Source organism: Acinonyx jubatus, chromosome A1 (assembly GCF_027475565.1).
Source record: "Acinonyx jubatus isolate Ajub_Pintada_27869175 chromosome A1, VMU_Ajub_asm_v1.0, whole genome shotgun sequence".
Lineage (NCBI taxonomy): Eukaryota > Metazoa > Chordata > Mammalia > Carnivora > Felidae > Acinonyx > Acinonyx jubatus.
Window position 1 is genome coordinate 133931951 of NC_069380.1, and position 19808 is coordinate 133951758.

Here is a 19808-nt window from a genome sequence, read left to right on the forward strand (position 1 = left end):
ATCCTGTTCATCTTTCCACCGCACCACAAAGGCAGACCTGATTCCAGTGCAGGAACTCAGAGACGGTGCTGAGGAAAAATGGCCCCATGTCATGCAAACCCTTATAGCAACAGCTCACCAGATAGCTAAGCAAAAATACTCTGCTCTCCAACATCTTTTTCTCCACCAGCCATCAGATCTTAAATGTTGTGGGGGAGACTGAGTGGCTCAGTCAGTTAAGCATCCCACTCCAGGTCAGGTCATGATCTCATAGTTTGTGGGTTCGGGCCCAACATCGGGCTCTGTGCTTGGAGCCTGGGGCCTGCTTCAGATTCTGTGTCTCCCTCTGCCTCTCCCCTGCTCGCCCGTGCTCTCTCTCTCTCTCAAAAATAACAGTAGAAAAAAGTATTTTAAAATTTTTTTTTTAAGTTTTTATTTATTTTTGAGACAGAGAGAGACAGAGCATGAGCAGGGGAGGAGCAGAGAGAGAGGGAGACACAGAATCTGAAGCAGGCTCCAGGCTCCAGGCTGTCAGCACAGAGCCCGACACAGGGCTCAAACTCACGGACTGTGAGATCATGACCTGAGCTGAAGTAGGACGCTCAACCGACTGAGCCACCCAGACACCCCTGAAAAAAGTACTTTTAAAAAGATCTTAAAAGTGGTTAAAAGCCAGTTCTTCCCCCAATATTAAATCATAAAATCCAGAGACTTAAAAAGTAGAGCTATTCACCACCCCCACCAATCTCCCTGCCAATCCAAATTTTGTTCTTTCTTCAACATCCTTCTCTTACCACCCCTGATTTATATCACTCCAACCTTAACAGGATTTCTAATTGTACCTGTTCAGCGTATTCCAGTCCTGACCGAAACAGAGTTCCTGCCTAGAAAAAAGTCAAATAATGTGGCCAAGCCACAGTTGATCCTGCTTCCTAGAAATGCCTGCTCCCCACCCACCCCCACCAAAAAAAAAAAGAAAAGAAAAGAAAGAAATGCCAGCTCCCCAGCCTTGGGCTTCCATTGCCTCTGAGGGCCTGCAAGGCATCAGGGGTACACAGAGCGAAGCAGCAGGAGTAAACCCCAAACGTCCTCCGATGAGGTCACGGCTAGGCTTTGGGACGGTTACCACAAACTTTCCCACTTGAATCTCAGGGGACGCACTCAGGATGCCAGAGCTGCCTTTACTTTTTGTATTTCTAAAATCCCGCTGAGGCCCCAAATGGCAACAATTAACAACCCAATCCAAACCGATAGCAAGCATGAACCTCAAACGCACGCAGACTGGCCAGAGGCATTCTGTAACCGTCATTTGTTCACTTAGGGACTCAATGTGTATACTTCTTTGGCATCCCCAAACTAGCCCCTACATTTGTAGACATAATATGACTTTTAGAGAGAGATCTTTCCCCTCCCTCACAAAACATCAGGCAACTTCTGGACAAAATTACCCACCTTCTGATTAGCTCTAAAAGGCCAGATTTAACGCAGTGAAAAGACAGTCTATCAGCCCGAAGGGGATCTTCTTGGGAGATCTGCCAGTGTAGTGGGTCTTTCTGACTGAAGAGAATTCAAACGTCCCCTCACTCCAGGCCTGCAAAGTTTAAAAGGCAAGATGTAACACGCATGGGCGAGGCAGGTCTATGGTGCTCAGCTGTCTCCAGCATCACGTCTGGTTCGAGCCGGCACACCTGCTGTCTGACCTACACAGAAGCGAGCGGGACAGGATTGCAAAGCACACACACCCATGTGCCGGGCGCTGCCGGAGAACCTGCTTTCTCAGGGTGAGAGTCACAGTGCTTCAGCCAGACAGTATCACACACCCCTGTGGCCGAGGTGTACCTGTCATGCTGCCATGGTGCCCTCGGGGGAAGCTGAAGCTGAGGGGATTTTGGAAGTACTCCCTGCTCAAGCAGGGGCTCCACCCTCATCCCCGCGTGGTCCTGGCTCCCTTTTTCTCCACCAGCAGGGCGCTGCTATTCCCTGCCTTCTTCTTTGCCTCCCACCCCATCACTACGCGCAACAGGTGCAGCAGGAGCGAAAGTTTGTTTCTCCTCCTTCCTCTAGGATACTGTCCCAAAACTGGAGTTGCTAAAAAAAAGTATTTTAAAGATTTGGGGTACATACTGCTAAGTTGTCCTTAGTATAGACACACATTCACCTTCCTGCCTCCCTTGCCTTTGGAGAACCCCTTCCCATTCCATAGTAACCCAGCCCAAAACATGTGGCTCAGCTGATCCAGCTCCCTGGCTCCAGAGCTCAGACGGTGGCCTTGCCTGGCCAGTAAGAGGACCCCATCCCTTGACCCAGGAAGTGGTTCAGGAGTGGACACATAACCCAAGCCAGGCTAACTGGAGATTCCCTGGGACTTGTGCCGGAGATCCTTTAAAAAGAGATGCTCACTCACCCACAAATCTAAGACAGAAAGTAGCCTAGCATAGCCGTTGCCTAGGACTGAGGTGTTGACACAGGAAGGGAAGGGGAATGAAGAATACTAATTGGTATGAGCTTTCTTTTGCAGTGATGGAAATGCTCTAAACTTGATTGTGGTGATGGTGCACATCTCTGTGAATATATTTTAAATCCATTAACTGTGTGCTTGAAATGGGTGCATTGGAATAGTATATGAGTATCTCCATAAAGCTGTTATTTTACAAGGAGAGAGAGAGATGCTGACTCTCACTCTCTCCCTTTCTCTAGAACTGCAAGCAGCAAGACTCTGTAAAGTTGGGTCAGCAGCAGCCATCTCTTCGCCTGGTAGAGAGAACCTGCCTAACAATACAGCCGTGTGGAGGCAAGCAAAGGAAAGAGACAGTGACAAGACAGAGACACCGGACCCAACTTTGCATAAAGCCATTCCCATTCCTTGAACTTCTTGATGCATAAGCCCAAAAATATCCTTCTTTTGTTTCAACGGGTTTAAGTTTAATTTCTGTCACAACCAACAAAGTCCAGCTGTAGCTTTCCTGAAAGGATGCCCAAATGCGTTCCTCACCCGCTGTGAATGAGTGTCCAGCCCCCCAAGCCTCCTACACAAGAATTATTTTTAATAGCTTTGATCATAGATAGGCCAAAAAAATTACAAATCTTAGATTCCTACCAAGGTCATACATCAGTATCGACCCTTATTTTTTCCTTCATAAAATTGTCTATTTTTGCGTGAACTATGTATAGGATAATGTCAGTAAACCTTTCATCTATGACTATTTTTCCTAGTTATCACTTGGCCTTTTGATTTTTAGGATACTTTTTATATGCAGAAGTATTTTTATGAACAAAACCTATCCAATTTTCCCTTGTAATGCTATTGTTTTTATTTTTAGAAGGTCTCCATCTAAAATTAAAGCAATATTCTCATGGCTTCATTTTTTAACTGAACACCCTGATCCACCTGGTATTTCAGATTATAAGGAGAGCTTAGCTTATTTTTACCCAAACTAGTGCTCTAATCGTTCCAGTATTCATTAAGTAATTCTTTTTTTTCCAACTTATTTTTGATGGCTACTTATATCAGATATTAGATTCATTAACATAGTAGAGTTTCTTTCTTGACTGTGCATGTGGTTATGTTGAACTGAGCACCAATCTTGAGCAATTGCTCTGCTAGTTTACCTACTATAACCTTGTATTACAGTTTTGGGGTATTTTTTATTGTAGTAAAATAGGCATAACATCATGAAACTTAGCATTTTAACCACCTTTAAGTGTATAGTTCGGTGGCATTAAATACATATACAATATTGTACAACCATCACCACCATCCATCTCCGGAACTTTTTCATCTTCCCAAAATGAAACTCTGTACCCATTAAACACCGACACCCCACTCCTTCTCCCTCAAGCCCCTGGCAACCACTATTCTACTTTCTGCTTCTGTTCATTTGACTATTCTAGATACCTCATATAAGTGGAATCATACAATATTTGTCCTTGGATGTCTAGCTGATTTCACTTGGCATAATGTCTTCAGGGCTCATCCATATTGTGGCATGTATCAGAATTTCATTCCTTTTCAAGGCTGAATAATCTTTCATTGGATGGACATACCACATTTTGTTTATCCATTCATCTATTGATGGGCATTTGGGTTGTTTCCACTTTTTAGACATTGTGAATAATGTTGCTTGAACACTGGTGTACAAATATCTGTTTGAATCCCTACTTTCAATTATTTTGTGTACGTACCCAGGAGTGGACTTGCTGGATCCAATGGTAATTCTATGTTTAACTTTTGAGGAACTGTCATACTGTTTTCCACAGCAGCCGCACCATCTGACCTTCCCACCAGCAAAGCACACTGGTTCTAATCCCTGTACATCCACACCAAGACTTGTTGCTTTCTGTTTTGGTAATAGACATCCTAATGGGTGTGAAGTAGTGTAATGCATTTTAATACATGATAGTACAAGTGTTCTCTCATTATGATGCTTTGTCAAAGACATTTTGGCCATTCTCTATTTTTTTTCTCCCAGAAGAATTATTTTTAAGTCCCCCAAAGATCTTATATGAAAAATAATTAGGATTCTCCTGAACTTACTTTGAAAAAAATCACATGATTCATATCTTTAAGACATTGAACCCCACCACCTACAAAGAAATGAAATATTTTTCTATTCCCCTTAGGAACGTTTGAGCTTTCTTCATATTAGACCTAAGCATTTCTTGTTAAGATTATCACTAGGTACTTCATATTTTTATGCTGTTGTGAATGGAACAATTGACCTCTTTTTAGAAAACAACTTTTAAAAGAAGAAACCCCATAATCAACAATCACACTCATTTATGAGACACCCGCTATTTTAAGATCAGTGATAAAGGTCAATAGTGCCTGTCTTCGCCATGGAAATTTACCGAAACAAAAAAGAAAGCATCGGTTAAAACTTCATTGGATTGCCTCTTTTAAAGGCCCAGAGCATCACTCCTGAGGAGGCAAGTAAATCACACCTAAGGAGGCAAGTACAATTGTGGGTAATTTAATGTTTAATCAATGTGTGTTATAGCTACCATTAATTTTAGGTCAAATTTATGATACACGAGTTTTCTTGTGTCCTACGTGTACCTTGCATTACATTGGCCTTTCTTTGTGGATTTATACCCATTTTATTACTTCATTAATTCACCATTTAAATTATTACTGAAGTTTACACCTGTATATCTCCTCTACAATATATTTACATATCTGTGATTTATTTACTATCAATCCTTCAGTCAGAAAAACAATCTGTAATTTTACTATAGCTCCTAGGAGGAACTATGATTCACTTTATAACAATTTACTTTAAGACATTCCACTCTCTACTATGCAGTTTCTGGGCTCATTGCATAGGAAAGCTTTCACTGACAAAATTCTTCCCTTGCTGGGGGAAAAATGTCAACCCTATTCTCAGTGCTGAGTGCAGAGTGGCTAAATAATAATACACATCAAAGATACATGGTTTATTTATGAAAAACTATATGCCAACAAATTGGACAACCTGGAAGAAACGGATAAATTCCTGGGAACATATGAACTACCAAAACTGAAACAGGAAGAAATAGAAAACTTGAACAGACCGATAACCAGCAAAGAAATTGAATCAGTAATAAAAAAAAAAAAAAAAAAAAAAAAGAATCCCCCAACAAACAAAAGAAAAACATACATGGTTTATGAAATTGAATATATACAGCTTAGTCCTCTGGAAATGTATGAAAGTTTTTCTGTCCTCTTCCAAAACTGGCCTAAGAATGTCAAGAAAGAACAAAGATACCACCTCATGCAACTTCCTCCCTGACATTTGTCCCCCTTGACAGGGGAAGAATTCTGTCACTAGAGGGAAACTGTCGACAGCAGTCTGAGTCCTGATGAGGTTACACATCAACCCCATGTGCCTCCATCTCACCTTAACCCTCACCGCATTAAGATCCGTGAAAAGCATGCGAGTTGTGGCTTCTCTGTTTTTTAAGATTCATACTTTTGGCCAAGAAAGAGAAACAAAGGGGTATTTTTGTACTAAGGGAAACAAAAAAAGGAAACAGAAACCCATTGAGGTGAACAGTGGACCTCAAGCAAGTCATTATAAACCCTCTGGCTGATGCCATCTATTTTAATAAACTTGTCATCCTCCCCCACCAGTAACTCCACTCTCATTCCAACCCTTCATTTATATACACAAATAGGTGCAATAATATAAACGACTCAAAGTTGGACACAAAAATGACATCACTACTGTAGGCAATGCTTTGCTTTTTTTTTTTTTTTCCCATACTGCTACTGGGTCTCTTCTGATTATTAAAGTTCCCACCTTCAGAAGCAAGCTGATTACATTTGGGACATACGTTCCAATTTTGGACCCTGGAATACAACATATTTTACTTTTCAGATATAACAGTAACATTATTTATTGCTCTAAGGGAGCAAATAGTATCACTTATTACTGATTAGGAAAAGGAAAAAAAAGATCCAAGCCAACCATTAACTTGCTTTTAGTGTTCAACCCTTTATAAAAATAGCTACCAAACAATATCTATTTTTTGGCTGTGGGGTTGGAAGGGCAATCTCAAACTAATGACTACTGAGTGGAAGAAACCAGAGAGGAAAGTCATATGAAAGATTCAAACCCATCTCCTCAATTTCCAACAATTCTAGTTAACAGAAAAATCTTGTGTGTCCACTAAATTGTTTCCATGCTCTGTTCTTGCAACTCAATCTAAGTGGAGAGTATTTTCATGAAATAATCTTGGTTCTGTATAATTTGATTTGTCTAAAAGCATAAACTAAATACTAAAAAGAACCTTAACTTGAAATATAAAAGAGAATGGCTGTTGTATAGAGACAAGCAAACAACATAAATAAAGCTTAATGACACCCATGAGCTATAACCATTTTTAAGTCAACATCTGTTTTCATAAAAATTTTATACACCTAAGGCCTCTGAATAACTTCCACCATCTCTGTATCAGTCAGAATAAGCTAAATTCTGCTATGATAACAAATAATCCTAAAATATCAGTGGATGACAAAAATATGTTAATTTCTTGCTTATACCGTATACCCATCACAGATCAGCCGCAGCTCTGTTCTACACAGCCTTCATTCTGGGCTCCAGGTCGATGGAGTAACCTGCATTTGAAACATTGTTCTTGGGGAAGAGGGTATCAAAGAAAGAAGAAAGGGTATCATGAAGCAGAAACTGACTTTTAAAGCTTCTGCCCCAAAGTGACATACGTCACTTTGGCTCACATTTCACTGGCCAAAGCAAGTCGCAAAAGTCACCTGAGTTAAAGAGGGCAAGGTTATGTAATCGTCCTCCCACAGCCTCTTAGCTGGTCTTCTTACCTCTAATCTACTTCCTGTCAAAGTCATCCCCTCTGCATTACTCCCTGCGGTGCCTGTCCAAACCTGACCATGTTCCTCCACCACCCAGAAATCTCTACAATGGAGCTTTCCCCTATTTGTATACGAAATGTTACTAGAGTGTGTGCCAATGGACCAATGGAATAGGAGAGTTCCAGAATAAATGTGGTGGCTTTTCCAGAATGCTAATGTTACTTGAAGATTTAGAAATAGATATACTTTTTAAATTCTTCTAAATGTTTTATTTATTTTTGAGAAAGAGTGTGAGCAGGGAGGGGCGGGGGGGGGGGGCCTGGACAGAAGATCCAAAGGGAGCCCTGTGCTGACAGCAGCGAGCCAGATGTAGGGCTGGAACTCACAAACTGCGAGCTCATGACCTGAACCAAAGTCAGATGAGCTCAACCAACTGAGCCACCCAGGGACCCGAGAAAGATATATACTTTTTTTAAAACAAAATAAACCTGGATCTCTTTAGCAAGAATCTCTAAAGAAAGTTGGTGTTCGAATCGGGTCTCACTGGGCTATCCACATCTCCTGGTGTTATCAGTGCAGCAGCCTTGTTTACTCTCAAGGGCGCTTTAATCAAAGAGGTTGAGAAACACAGGGCTTTCATTATCTGGCACTTCCTACCTCTCTAGAGCACCACTGTCCATTATGGTAAACAATAACCACATGTGGCTATTGAGCACTTGAATTGTGGCTAATGTGACTGAGGAACGGAATGTTTAATTGTATTTATCTTCATTAAATTTAAATACCCACATGTGGCTAATGGCTACTGTATTAGACAGCATTGACAGAAAACATTCCCAGCTTTGGTAGGCAGAGTAATGGCCTTGCAAAGACGCCCATGTCCTAATCCCCAGGTCATGTGAATATGTTATGTGGCAAAGGGGAATGAAGGAAACAGACAGAATTGATTTTGCTAAACAGTTGACCTTAAAATAGGGATATTATCCTGGATTATCTGTATGGGCACATTGCAACCACAAAGGTCCTTAAATGTGGAAGAGGAAGGCAGAAGAGTCAGTGTCAGCATGATGTGATGTGAGAAAAATTCAACTAGTGACTGTTGGCTTTGAGGATGGAGGAAAAGACCACAAGCCAAGGAAGGCAGGCAGCCTTGTGAAGCTGGAAAAGGCAAGAACATCGATTTGCCTCCAGACCCTCCAAAACAAAGAGAGCCCTGCCAACTCATTTATTCTAGCCCAAAGAGATCCACTTTGGACTTCCGACCACCAGAATTGTAAAATAGTAAGTTTGTGTTATTTTAAGTCATTATGTTTGTGTTGATTTGTTACAGCAGCAGTAGAAAACCAGCATACCATTGTTGCAGAAACTTCTTTTAGATAGTGCCATTCTGGAATCATCTCTCCCTACCCTCAAAGCAGTTAATGACACAGCAGCAACTCTAAATTATCTGTCGGTCTCCATACCCAGCACATGGTCTCATGATGTTCCATCTGCCTAGAACCCCTTTCTTCTACCCCTTCTCCACAGATAACTCCTATTCATGTTTTAAGACTTAATCCAGGTGCCAGCTTTTTAAGCAAATCTTTCATTATACCTCTGGCTGAGGGTCTGGCTCTCTAGTCTCTTGCAATCCATGCAGAGCTCTGTAATAGGTATGAATTTCAGCCAAATCAAGTATTAACAATATCTGTATCTTCATTTTGCCTATGTCAAGTTAAACCTAGCCCTGAGCATGCATCCTAATGGGCTGGCAGAAAACTCAGTCTGTTATTTCCAGAGTTTGCCCTCTGGTCCCCTCTGGTCATGCATATCTCTGCATACAGGTAGGTGAGTGACCGGTGAGATGCCACTGCCTAGTCCTCATGGAATCTCTTCCGTGCCACACCTGGGGTCCAGACTGAGTGGACACCCTGGTGCTGGATCCAAGATCCAACTATCTCTGTGGTTGCACCGCTCAGCCCCACCTCTGAGACAGGCTGTCCTCCCCAGGGACCTGCCTCCAAGCTCGGCTGCCTGCTTTCCAGGACCCACTAACCTCCTCCCATCTTCCCCTAAGACTTCTGTATCCACCACTCTTCTCCAGGACTCCTAATTTAGAGTTTTATGAAAAAAACAGGCAGAAAGGGGAGTAACTTAAGAACCTTCCTCGAAACAAAAGAGGAGACAAGAAGGGCACAGCCTCCTGTTTGAAAGGAGAGAGCAGGGGAAAAATAGAAAGGAAACATTTAAGTCTCAATAAACACCTTGCCATATCACCTTTCTAAATAGCATTTAAAGCATTAAATTGAAAATACAGCCAAGCAAGAATCACACAGCCAACGTCAGCACCAGCATATCAACAGCCCTGCCTGGGGACTCGCTCCATTTTTTCATTTCATCGAAACACCAGTTTCATGAGGCAAGTATTGTTTTGCTCATTCTATAAATGAGGCCACTGAGATGCTGAGAGTTTGGGTAAATTTTCCCAAAGTCACATGGTTATAAAGTGACAGCGTAGAGCTTCAAACCCAGACCAAAAGCCTCACACCACCCTGGCCCTGAGTCTCCAGGACAGAGTCGTGCTGGACCAATGAAACCAGGCACACGGACCCACATCGGCAAGCCCCCAGGGACTCCCGCTACAATTTTTCTCTGGGTCTAAGTCCAGAACCAACACACCCTTTCCTTGTTTTCCCTTACTACAACTGAGAGAAGCAGTTGGGTTCAAGCAGCATTTACTAAAAAACCTAGAGCTGGGGAAAATGAGTAAAGAAAACACATACAGGATTAGACAGAGACATAAAGGAATGTGACCCCAAGAATCTCAGGAAAACCATGAAAGTGCTTTGCTGAGCCCCAGTCTTTCCTCCAGTAACTGTTCTTGAAACGCAGACAACTCGGTCCGTTGTGTATACCCATAGTGCTATTTATTTAGGGCTCTTCTCTATGGACTCCCCGGCCTCTGGATCAAAATGGCAGCCTATTTTTACTCGTCAAAATGTGAAGGCTATGGAAGTACTCCATCCAAGTCTGCCTTCCAACTTACAGTCAAAGGACCAAAACCCAGTTCTGAGTTTCTCCCCCAGGATTCAGGGGCACCTCAAGGACAGATTCTACACACTCTGGCCAGCTATCACCTCCACCCACTCACTCACTGGGCTTGTGACTCACCTACCAGTTCCTTCCCCTCTCCTTCCCCACATGGCCCACCCTTCAGGGAAGTGGTCTCTTATAATTAGAGTTTTAATATTTAAAATTAGCTTATGCATACGGTGACCATGACACAAATAGAGTACAGCAGGTTATTCTCTCACATGGCCTTTCCTGCGTATTTATACAAGTCTTCCTAATATAGCAGCCTGTTTAATAAGGGTGGTCCAAATGTGTTTTAACTCTTTAGGACCTAGAAGCAAAAATGAACATGCACTCTTACCCTTTATCTACAGAGATCCCAATCTGGTATTATTCCAAGTGGGGGAAAAAATCTTCAGCAAAAGCCAAAACAAAATATCATTAAGCATTATTCTTATTTTTGCATATAAAAATATGTTGGGTTTTTTTTTTTGCATTCCAGTTAATTAATTTTCCTCCCTAATTAAAAACATCAGACGATTAGATCATACAAATCCAACATTACTGGATTTAGAAAACAATATAATTTCTAAAGGAGCTGATAATATGCACTAACCCTTAATGTCAAAGCCAAAGATTGAAATTCTGTAGGAATGCATGAATCCATTAAGCGGGAGTCATTTTCAATTATTAAGAAGCAAAGATCTGTATTCTTCATAGAAATTAGAAATGGCAGAAAATAACATCAACATTCATAACTGCTACAATTAGGACTAATAAAATTTTTAAATCAAATTAAAATCAGAGTGATGATAATACAAGTAATGAAATTTACGTAGCACCATGTGGCTCTATTTCCTCAAAGAAACCCCTGAGTCCATTATTTTGCAGGATGAATAAATCAGTAGTCACTGCTTGAATTTTCCAGGACTAAGGATTCACCTGTCCCCACAGGGAAATGAATCCAGAGCCATCACATGTCCATGGGTACTGCCTCTCCAATTTCAACACAACACCCAGCCCTTTAGTTTCACCTCACTTGTTGAGTTCAGCTGGTGGTCAGGGCAGGTCAAGCTTAAGAAATGCCTACCTCCCATGAACTATTGGGACCTCATCAAAATAAAAAGCTTTTGCACAGCAAAGGAAACAATCAACAAAACCAAAAGGCAACAGACAGAATGGGAGAAGATATTTGCAAATGACATATCGCATAAAGGGTTAGTATCCAAAATCTATAAAGAACTTATCAAACTCAACCCCCAAAAAATAAATAATCCAGTGAAGCAATGGGCAAAAAGACATGAATAGAGACACTTCTCCAAAGAAGACATCCAGATGACCAACTGGCACAATGCTCAACATCACTCATCATCCGGGTAATACAAATCAAAACCACAATGAGATACCACCTCACACCTGTCAGAATGGCTAACATTAACAACTCAGGCAACAACAACAACTGATGTTGGCAAGGATGCCGAGAAAGAGGATCTCTTTTGCATTGTTGGTGGGAATGCAAGCTGGTGCAGCCGCTCTGGGAAACAGTATGGAGTTTCCTCAAAAAACTAAAAATAGAACTACCCTACGACCCAGCAATTGCACTACTAGGCATTTACCCAAGGGGTACAGGTGTGCTGTTTTGAAGGGACACATGCACCCCCATGGTTATAGCAGCACTATCTACAATAGCCAAAGTATGGAAAGAGCCCAAATGTCCATCGATGGATGAATGGATAAAGAAGATGGAATATATATATAATGGAGTATTACTCAGCCATCAAAAAGAATGAAATCTTGCCATTTGCAACTACATGGATGGAACTAGAGGGTATTATGCTAAGCGAAATTAGTCAGAGAAAGACAAATATCATATGATTTCATATGACAAATACCATATGCCTTCACTCATATGAGGATTTTAAGAGACAAAACAGATGAACATAAGGGAAGGGAAGCAAAAATAATATAAAAACAAGGAGGGGGACAAAAACATAAGAGACTCTTAAATACAGAAAACAAACAGAGGGTTACGGGAGGGGTTGTGGGAGGGGGGATGGGCTAAATGGATAAGGGGCATTAAGGAATCTATTCGTGAAATCATTGTTGCACTATATGCTAACTTGGATGTAAATGTAAAAAATAAATAAAAAATTTTTAAAAAGAAAGAAATGCCTACCTTCCTATTGGTACCCTGCATTCATTTGGCTCTGGTGGGTCCCTAATCTAGGTACCAGACATCCATGGGAACAAGAGTCAGAAGGGTTTTAGAAATAAGTCAGATTTCTATACTTTAGCATATCTATGGTGACTACAAGTGTTTGTTTGATAAGGCTTATCATGAAGATCTCACCCTATCTGTATAATGCACATTCTCATAATCCTAAAATCTAAAATTTGTAATGGTTATTAACCTATTTAAGGCCACAAATCACCACAAGAGTTTGGTAGATATCTCAAAACTTCTACCCCAAAAATGCATACAAAATTGACTAAAATGTTTTCATTCAATTTAGGAGGTTCACAAACCTATCCAAGCCCAGTCAAACTTTCGGGGACCTATAAACAAATTCCAAGCTCATAAACCTGCTTCATGGTCTTTTTGCTTTTCCTTGATACACAAAGTTAAAAGTAACTGGCTTCCCAGACACAGACAGACAAATACTATGTGATCTCACATATTTGTGGAATCTGAAAGAGTCAAACTCATAGAAGCATGGAGTGTAATGGTGTTTGCCAGGGGCTAGGGAGAAGGAAATAGGGAGATGATGGTCAAAGGGTCACAAAGTTTCAGTTAGGCAAGATAAATAAGTTCTGGAGAACTGGTGAACTAATAAATTTGCTAAGAGGATAGTTCTTATATTAAATGTTCTTACCACCACCAATAATAATAATAATAATAATAATAATAAATATAAGGGTGGAAAGAAATGTTGGGAGGAGATGGATAGGTTTATGGCTTTCACGGTGGTAATGTTTTCACAGGTGTATACTTATTCCCAAACTCATCAAGTTGTATACAGTAAATATGTACAGCTTTTTACAGGTCAATCATACCTCAGTAAAGTGGTTTTCAAAAACCTAAAAGTTAGGGGCACCTGGGTGACTTAGTCGGTTAAGCATCTGACTTCAGCTCAGGTCATGATCTCATGGTTTGTGAGTTCGAGCCCCACTTTGGGCTGTCAGCACAGAGCCTGCTTCCTTCTGATCCTCTGTCCTCGGCTCTCACTGCCCCTTCCCCACTCGTTCTCTCTCTCTCTCTCTCTCTCTCTCTCTCTCTCTCTCTCCTCTCAAAAATCAATAAACATTAAAAAAATTAATTTTAAAAACCAAAAGTTAAACTAAATTAACTGGTTTCCCTCCCAGAAGTTAAAGGGCTAAATTAATGTAGGGTATTACTTATTAATGTTATTGTGCACATTGGGCTATGTCAAGACAGTTGGATACCTGGACCCCAATCTTGGTATCTCTCTGGGCCAAATATGAGCTGAAGAGAAACAATATAGCTCCATGGAATTATCACTGGGCTGGGCATTGAAGTTTTATTCCGATGAATCAGGCTGTCCCAACGTCTTTCCCTGAAGCTGACACAGCTTGTCTTTACCACTCCTGGCAGGGAGAGGTGACACTCCACAGAAAGCACGTGCTTCAGGGAACACCTCCTCAAAGAAAAGGGAGCACCTTCTTTCTGTACCTTCTGAAAACTGGAGATGTCATAGGCACTTAAGAAATAAAGATAATAAGGGGCTCCTGGGTGGCTCAGGTCACGATATTGCGGTTCGTGGTTTCAAGCCCCGTGTCAGGGTCTGTGCTGACAGCTCGGAACCTGGAGTGTGCTTCATATTCTGTGTCTCCCTCTCTCTCTGCCCCTCCCCTGCTCATGTTGTGTCTGAAGGAAGGAAGGAAGGAAGGAAGGAAGGAAGGAAGGAAGGAAGGAAGGAAGGAAGGAAGGAAGGAAGAAAGAAAGAAAGAAAGAAAGAAAGAAAGAAAGAAAGAAAGAAAGAAAGAAAGAAAGAAAGAAAGAAAGAAAGGAAAGAAAGATAATAAGCCATTTCTCATCTTTTTTGTGTGTCTGAGTGTCAGGGAGCCAATTCAGACCCATCATACAAGTTGGGACTTCTCACCTGTTACCTCTTTCTGAATCAAGAAATAGTGGAAAATCTGTGACAGGTTCTCCCTTCTTTGTGGGCCTCTGTTTCAGACACATATTTCAGCAGTCCACTCTAGGACTCCTCCTCTCTTCCTGACGTGGATTTAAGGCACTGATGAAGAAACCATGAGTGATGGGGAGCAAAAAGATACCACTGTGGTCCCCCTTTGCTACAGCAATGTCTTGGTCCAGGCTAAATCCATGACCAGAGACAGAGGAGAGGTCCCTCAGGAAAAGCCAACTGTCACCAACAAGATTCCCAAATATTTTTCAATTTTTTTTTAGTTTATTTATTTATTTTGAGACAGAGAGTGGGGGAGAGGCAGAGACAGAGGAAGAGAGATAATCCCAAACAGCCTCTGGGCTGACAGCACAGAGCCAAATGTGGGGCTCAAACTCACCAGTCGTGAGATCATGACCTGAGCCAAAACCAAGAGTCAGACGCTTAACCAACTGAGCCTCCCGGGAGCCCCAAGATTCCTGAATATTATATCCAGGGTAATGTGTCCCTGCCATCTCTCTTAGAAACTGTCAGCTCTCTCTAAATGACTCTGATTATTTGCATTACCTTTTTTGTGGTGCCTCAAGCTGTTTCAGAGGAAATGTGAAAGTTACAGACAAGAAATAAGATCTAAGCATAGAACAAGAATGAAAGGGCAACATGGGAGTTCAGAAGAGCGAGCAGGTGAAACCGACAGGTGTGCTGGCCGACGCCTGTCCTTAGGTCCACAAGCATCAGAAAGCACCGCTGTGAATGTTACTTTGAGGGTGAAAGTTAAAGAGAACCCACTTGTGGAAAAATTGGGTGTTTTGCCTTTTTGTGGGTTTTTCTGCTAAGTTTGAGAAACTCAGTTCTGAAAGCTTTTTAAAACAAATGTGAGGGTTTTTTTTTTAATTTCTCAAAACCTGTTCCCACGTTCCTTTTGCTCTTGACTTGTCACTTAGGATTTCCACATCCTTGAGTGACGGGTATGAGAGAAGGAATGAGAAGTGGGACCTTCCCTGTAGGTAGAGAGTTTCCCAGAATGGTGAGCAGGGGACAATGTTGAGGGCAAGGGTGAGAGCCTCTATTTGTTCCCTCCCCAGCCGCATCCCTGCCCACACCTGCCCAGAGCCTCAAAATCACTGCAAGATGACCAAAACTCATTTACAACTCCATTATTCCTGCATTATCATTGTTTTCAAATGCCATTTTTCTTTAATTACCCCTGCCTAAAGAGAAATGAAGACAAGAGAAGACAAAAAGGCTAATGCAACATTCCAGGAGAATCACAAACGCAGGGCATGGGACTGTCTTATTAACTTCATTGCGGTGATGTGTTATAAAATGCAAATTGCAGAAAGGGGGCAGTAATCTGCTAATAAATATGTTAATTAGGCAGAGTAAATGCCATACTGCATGGTGGGGGAAAAAATTCGCTGATTGTAAACTCCATGCACAGCAGATTTCAGAGGGCAAAATGTAGTTAATAAAACTACCTTTATGTTTTATATTGCTGCTCTTTAGCATAAATAGCTAATAACCAATTTACATTAATGGTGTGGGCACAAATGTAAATTAGCCCCTTTTTGGTTTATATTACTGCAATGCAATCCCAATGCTAAAGTGTTGCATTGGCGATTTCATTAAGGGAAAGATCTGAGACCCCGATACAGTCCTAGGGCCTGCTTCAAGGAATTTTAATATGAAACCAAAATTACACTGCACATCCTTGTTCACCACGTGGGAATTTCCAGAAAGGGCTCTGCTATCAAATATTTTTCCTATCCATGGCTATGTCCACAACCCCGCTCTCCTGTGGGTGTTCAAAACGTCCCGCTTGCCAAAAAATGCCTCCCAAGCCCAAGGCTGCAACAATATGGTCTTGTACAACGGCAGCCTGGACTTCTACTTGACTTTCTTTGCTTGCCGACTGGTAGCAGCCCTGACTTGAGGACAAACAAAGAGACCCTTGTATCTCATGGACTTTCCCAGGTCCAGGTGGCTGCAGGAGGAAGAGAGAAGGACCTTCAGGGCTTTCTGAGTCTGTGTTCCTAGCAGCCACAAAGACGGAAAGCAAATGCTAACAACACGCATTTGTGCTGTCTGCACCAGTGGAAGTTTCCCATTTCTGGCCTCATTCATCTGCGACCTCTCCTACTCACAGGGTCTTTCTTTAGTCATGCTGTGCAAGCAGCTACTGTATATACCAAAAGTTAATTTTACTATACACTTCACTGTGTCGCCGGAGGTGCAATAAATCACGAACCAATTTCCAATTTTGTTATGCCCTACTTGATAAGGATGTGAAGCATTCTTTTCCCCTGATATACATGTTTTTAAACATGAGCTTTGGAAGCAGGGACACGTCTCTTGATACGCAGTGAAATTTTAACCTTCCTTTTCAAGAGAAGTTGACCCCTGCTGGTCCTATTAGAATAAGACATCAGCTTACTCTTTCTTTAGTTTGGATCTTGGGTCCAAACACTGCCTACAGGCCTTTATGCTGCAGAGCATTTCTTAAGAAAAGGTGTGGGGTTTCCTTTCTTTCTTCTTTCTTCTTTTTTTTTTTTTTTTTTTTTTTGCAACTTCAGCAACTAAATTTTTCAGTTGAAGTACAAATTGTTGGGACAGTGTTATTCTTAATTGTGCTGCATTTTTTTAAAGGTACAGAATAAAGATTTGTACATATTTAAATTTTCCTACAATCACATTCTTGGAGATGAATAAAGACACTTTATTATTCCTTCTACAACTTTTAATTTGAATACTTCAGTATTAGCCCATTGCACTCGTGAAATAATCTAATTCTAAGGAGTTTAAGACTTTTTATCTCCTGGGGGCTAGGAAGCTATTGTTTATTGAGTGAGAATTCACAAGTTAGATGATAGCAATTAGCCCTTTATGTTTACTAATTCCTTTGCTGCTTTGTCTATATTCACAATAATAATAGAATATATTTCTTGAGGTTATTTTGAGGTTTAAATAAGATTATACATAACTAATTGGCAACGACCACAGTAATAAATGTTTTCAGCAGTAATCATTGCTGGATGCTAAAACTAGTGGGCAAAAGTTGGGTGAAAAATGGAGTCAGGGGCGTTTGGGTGGCTCAGTCAGTTAGGCGTCCGACTTTGGCTCAGGTCATGATCTCACGGTTGGTGGATTCAAGCCCCACATTGGGCTCTTTGCTGACAGTGCAGAGCCTGCTTGGGATTCTCTCTCTCCCACTCTCTCTGCCTCTCTCTCTCTCTCTCTCTCTCTCTCTCTCAAAATAAATAAACTTAAAAAAAAGAGTACAGTTGACCTTTGAACAATACAGGTTTGAAGTACGTGGGTCCATATACATGCAGGTTTTTTAGAAATACAATATCATCCTATAAATGTATTTTCCTTATGATTTTCTTAATAACATCTTCTTTTCACCAGCTTACTTTATTGTAAGAATACAGTATACATACATATAACATATAAAATACGTGTCAATCAACTGTTTATGTTATGGGTATTTTCCACTCAATGGTAGTTATTAGTAATTAAGTTCTGGGGGAGTCAAAAGTTATACATGGATTCTCAACTGTGCAAGGGTGAACACCCCTGGCCCCCATGTTGGTCAAGGGTTAAAGGGTTAACTGTATTACACAGTCCCAAAGAATGTCCCCACTAAAAACTAGAATGATATCCACCCAAAAGGTGGTGCTGGTTAGTCTGGTGAGCACAGTGAGAATGGAGTAGAAAGATTTTCATGGGGAATATGTATTACTTGAGCCTCCAAAAAAAAATGGAGTTAAGTTTTAGAAGAAGGACGAAGATCCAGAGGAAGAGGAGAAGAAATGCTCCAATGAAGCAAAGATCAAAGAAAGCCAAGCAATGAGGTTTTTCTCTACAATCACATAAACAAAGTACAACCCAAGTTACACATAAACTCATATTTTTATCTAAGTTCAAATTTTTGCCATTGAAGGATGCATACAAGCAAAGAGGTCAAATGCCTCCAGGTAAAGAGACAGACTATGAAGCAACAAAAAGTACACAAGGCTCAAAGTAGAAATCCTAGGTTCAAATCCCAGACCTACCTCTTGCCAGAATCACATCTTTTGAAATAAATGGCTGTTGATAAGTAAATCGATAGAATTTAAAAACCTAGAGATTGCCTATTATACCCATATATCACCCTAGGACAAGTTTTTCTATTGCTTAAAAGTAAATTTTAAAAGAATACATCCAATCACTTTGGAGAACAAAGTGAACAACTGACCTGAACAATCTCATTCCTAGGTATATAGAGTCTTCAGAAACTCACACACTTACATAAGGAGGCACACACAAGATTGCCCATTACAGTATTGTTTGTGCCAGCAAAAACTAAAAATGGTTCAAAATTATCCAGCAAAAAGAGAATTAATGTATGTATACATTGTGTATGTTCATGTAATAGAATATCATACAGCTATGAAAATGAATAAACTGTATCTATATAAATGATTCTTATAATACTGAGTGAAAAATCATGTCCCAGGAAGAATACCCACAGTATGATTTCATAAACATATTGTTTAAAAGTGTCGCCACAGGGGCACCTGGGTGGCTCAGTCGGTCAAGTGTCTGACTTCAGCCCAGGTCATGGTCTCGCAGGTTCGAAGCCCACGTCAGGCTCTGTACTGACAGCTTGGAGCCTGGAGCCTGCTTCCAATTCTTTCTCTCTCTCTCTCTCTCTCTCTCTCTCTCTCTCTGCCCCTCCCCCACTTGCATTCTGTCTCTCTCTGTCTCTCAAAAATGAATAAACCTTAAAATTTTTTTGAATTTAAAAAATAAATAAAAAATAAAAGCATCACCACATACTGCTTAGGATACATAAATGTATCATAAAAGTATGAGAAGAGGGCATGGAAGCCAAATTCAAAAGAGCAGTTACCTTTGGAAGGAGAGGGAACAAGAAAGAGGCTTTAAATGTTCAAGTGACAGTAGTAGTAAGGGCAAAGACGTATAAATACAAAGAGCAAATATTTATACTTATTGGCTTTATTTATTAAATTGGAGGGTGGAAATGTTTACGTTTATACCATTATTCTTCATACTTTTTTGTGTTTCTTAAATATTACCTAAATGCTAGTTACCTAAATTTCAAACAAAGCTATCTACCTATATACAAATACATGCACAGAAATTTTTTGGAAGGAATTGAAGGAAATTATTGACAGCATTTGCCTTTGGAGAGTAGAACTGGCCCCTGGGGTGGGGGCAAGATTCAGTTTTACTGTTACAGTTTCACTATTTCACAGTTGGAAGTGTACTGTTTGAATGTATACCATGTGAAAACGTTATTCTCATAATAATGATAATTTTTC

General features: G+C 40.8%; 1 long non-coding RNA gene across 1 annotated transcript in view; it reads right to left on the minus strand.

The window, feature by feature from the left end:
• Positions 1–19808, minus strand: part of LOC113594125 (uncharacterized) — a 498940-nt gene that overhangs the window by 354759 nt on the left and 124373 nt on the right. Inside the window, exon 4 of the long non-coding RNA XR_003414417.2 lies at positions 1432–1570. This is a non-coding gene — a long non-coding RNA (uncharacterized LOC113594125). The remainder of the gene's footprint in view (positions 1–1431; positions 1571–19808) is intronic.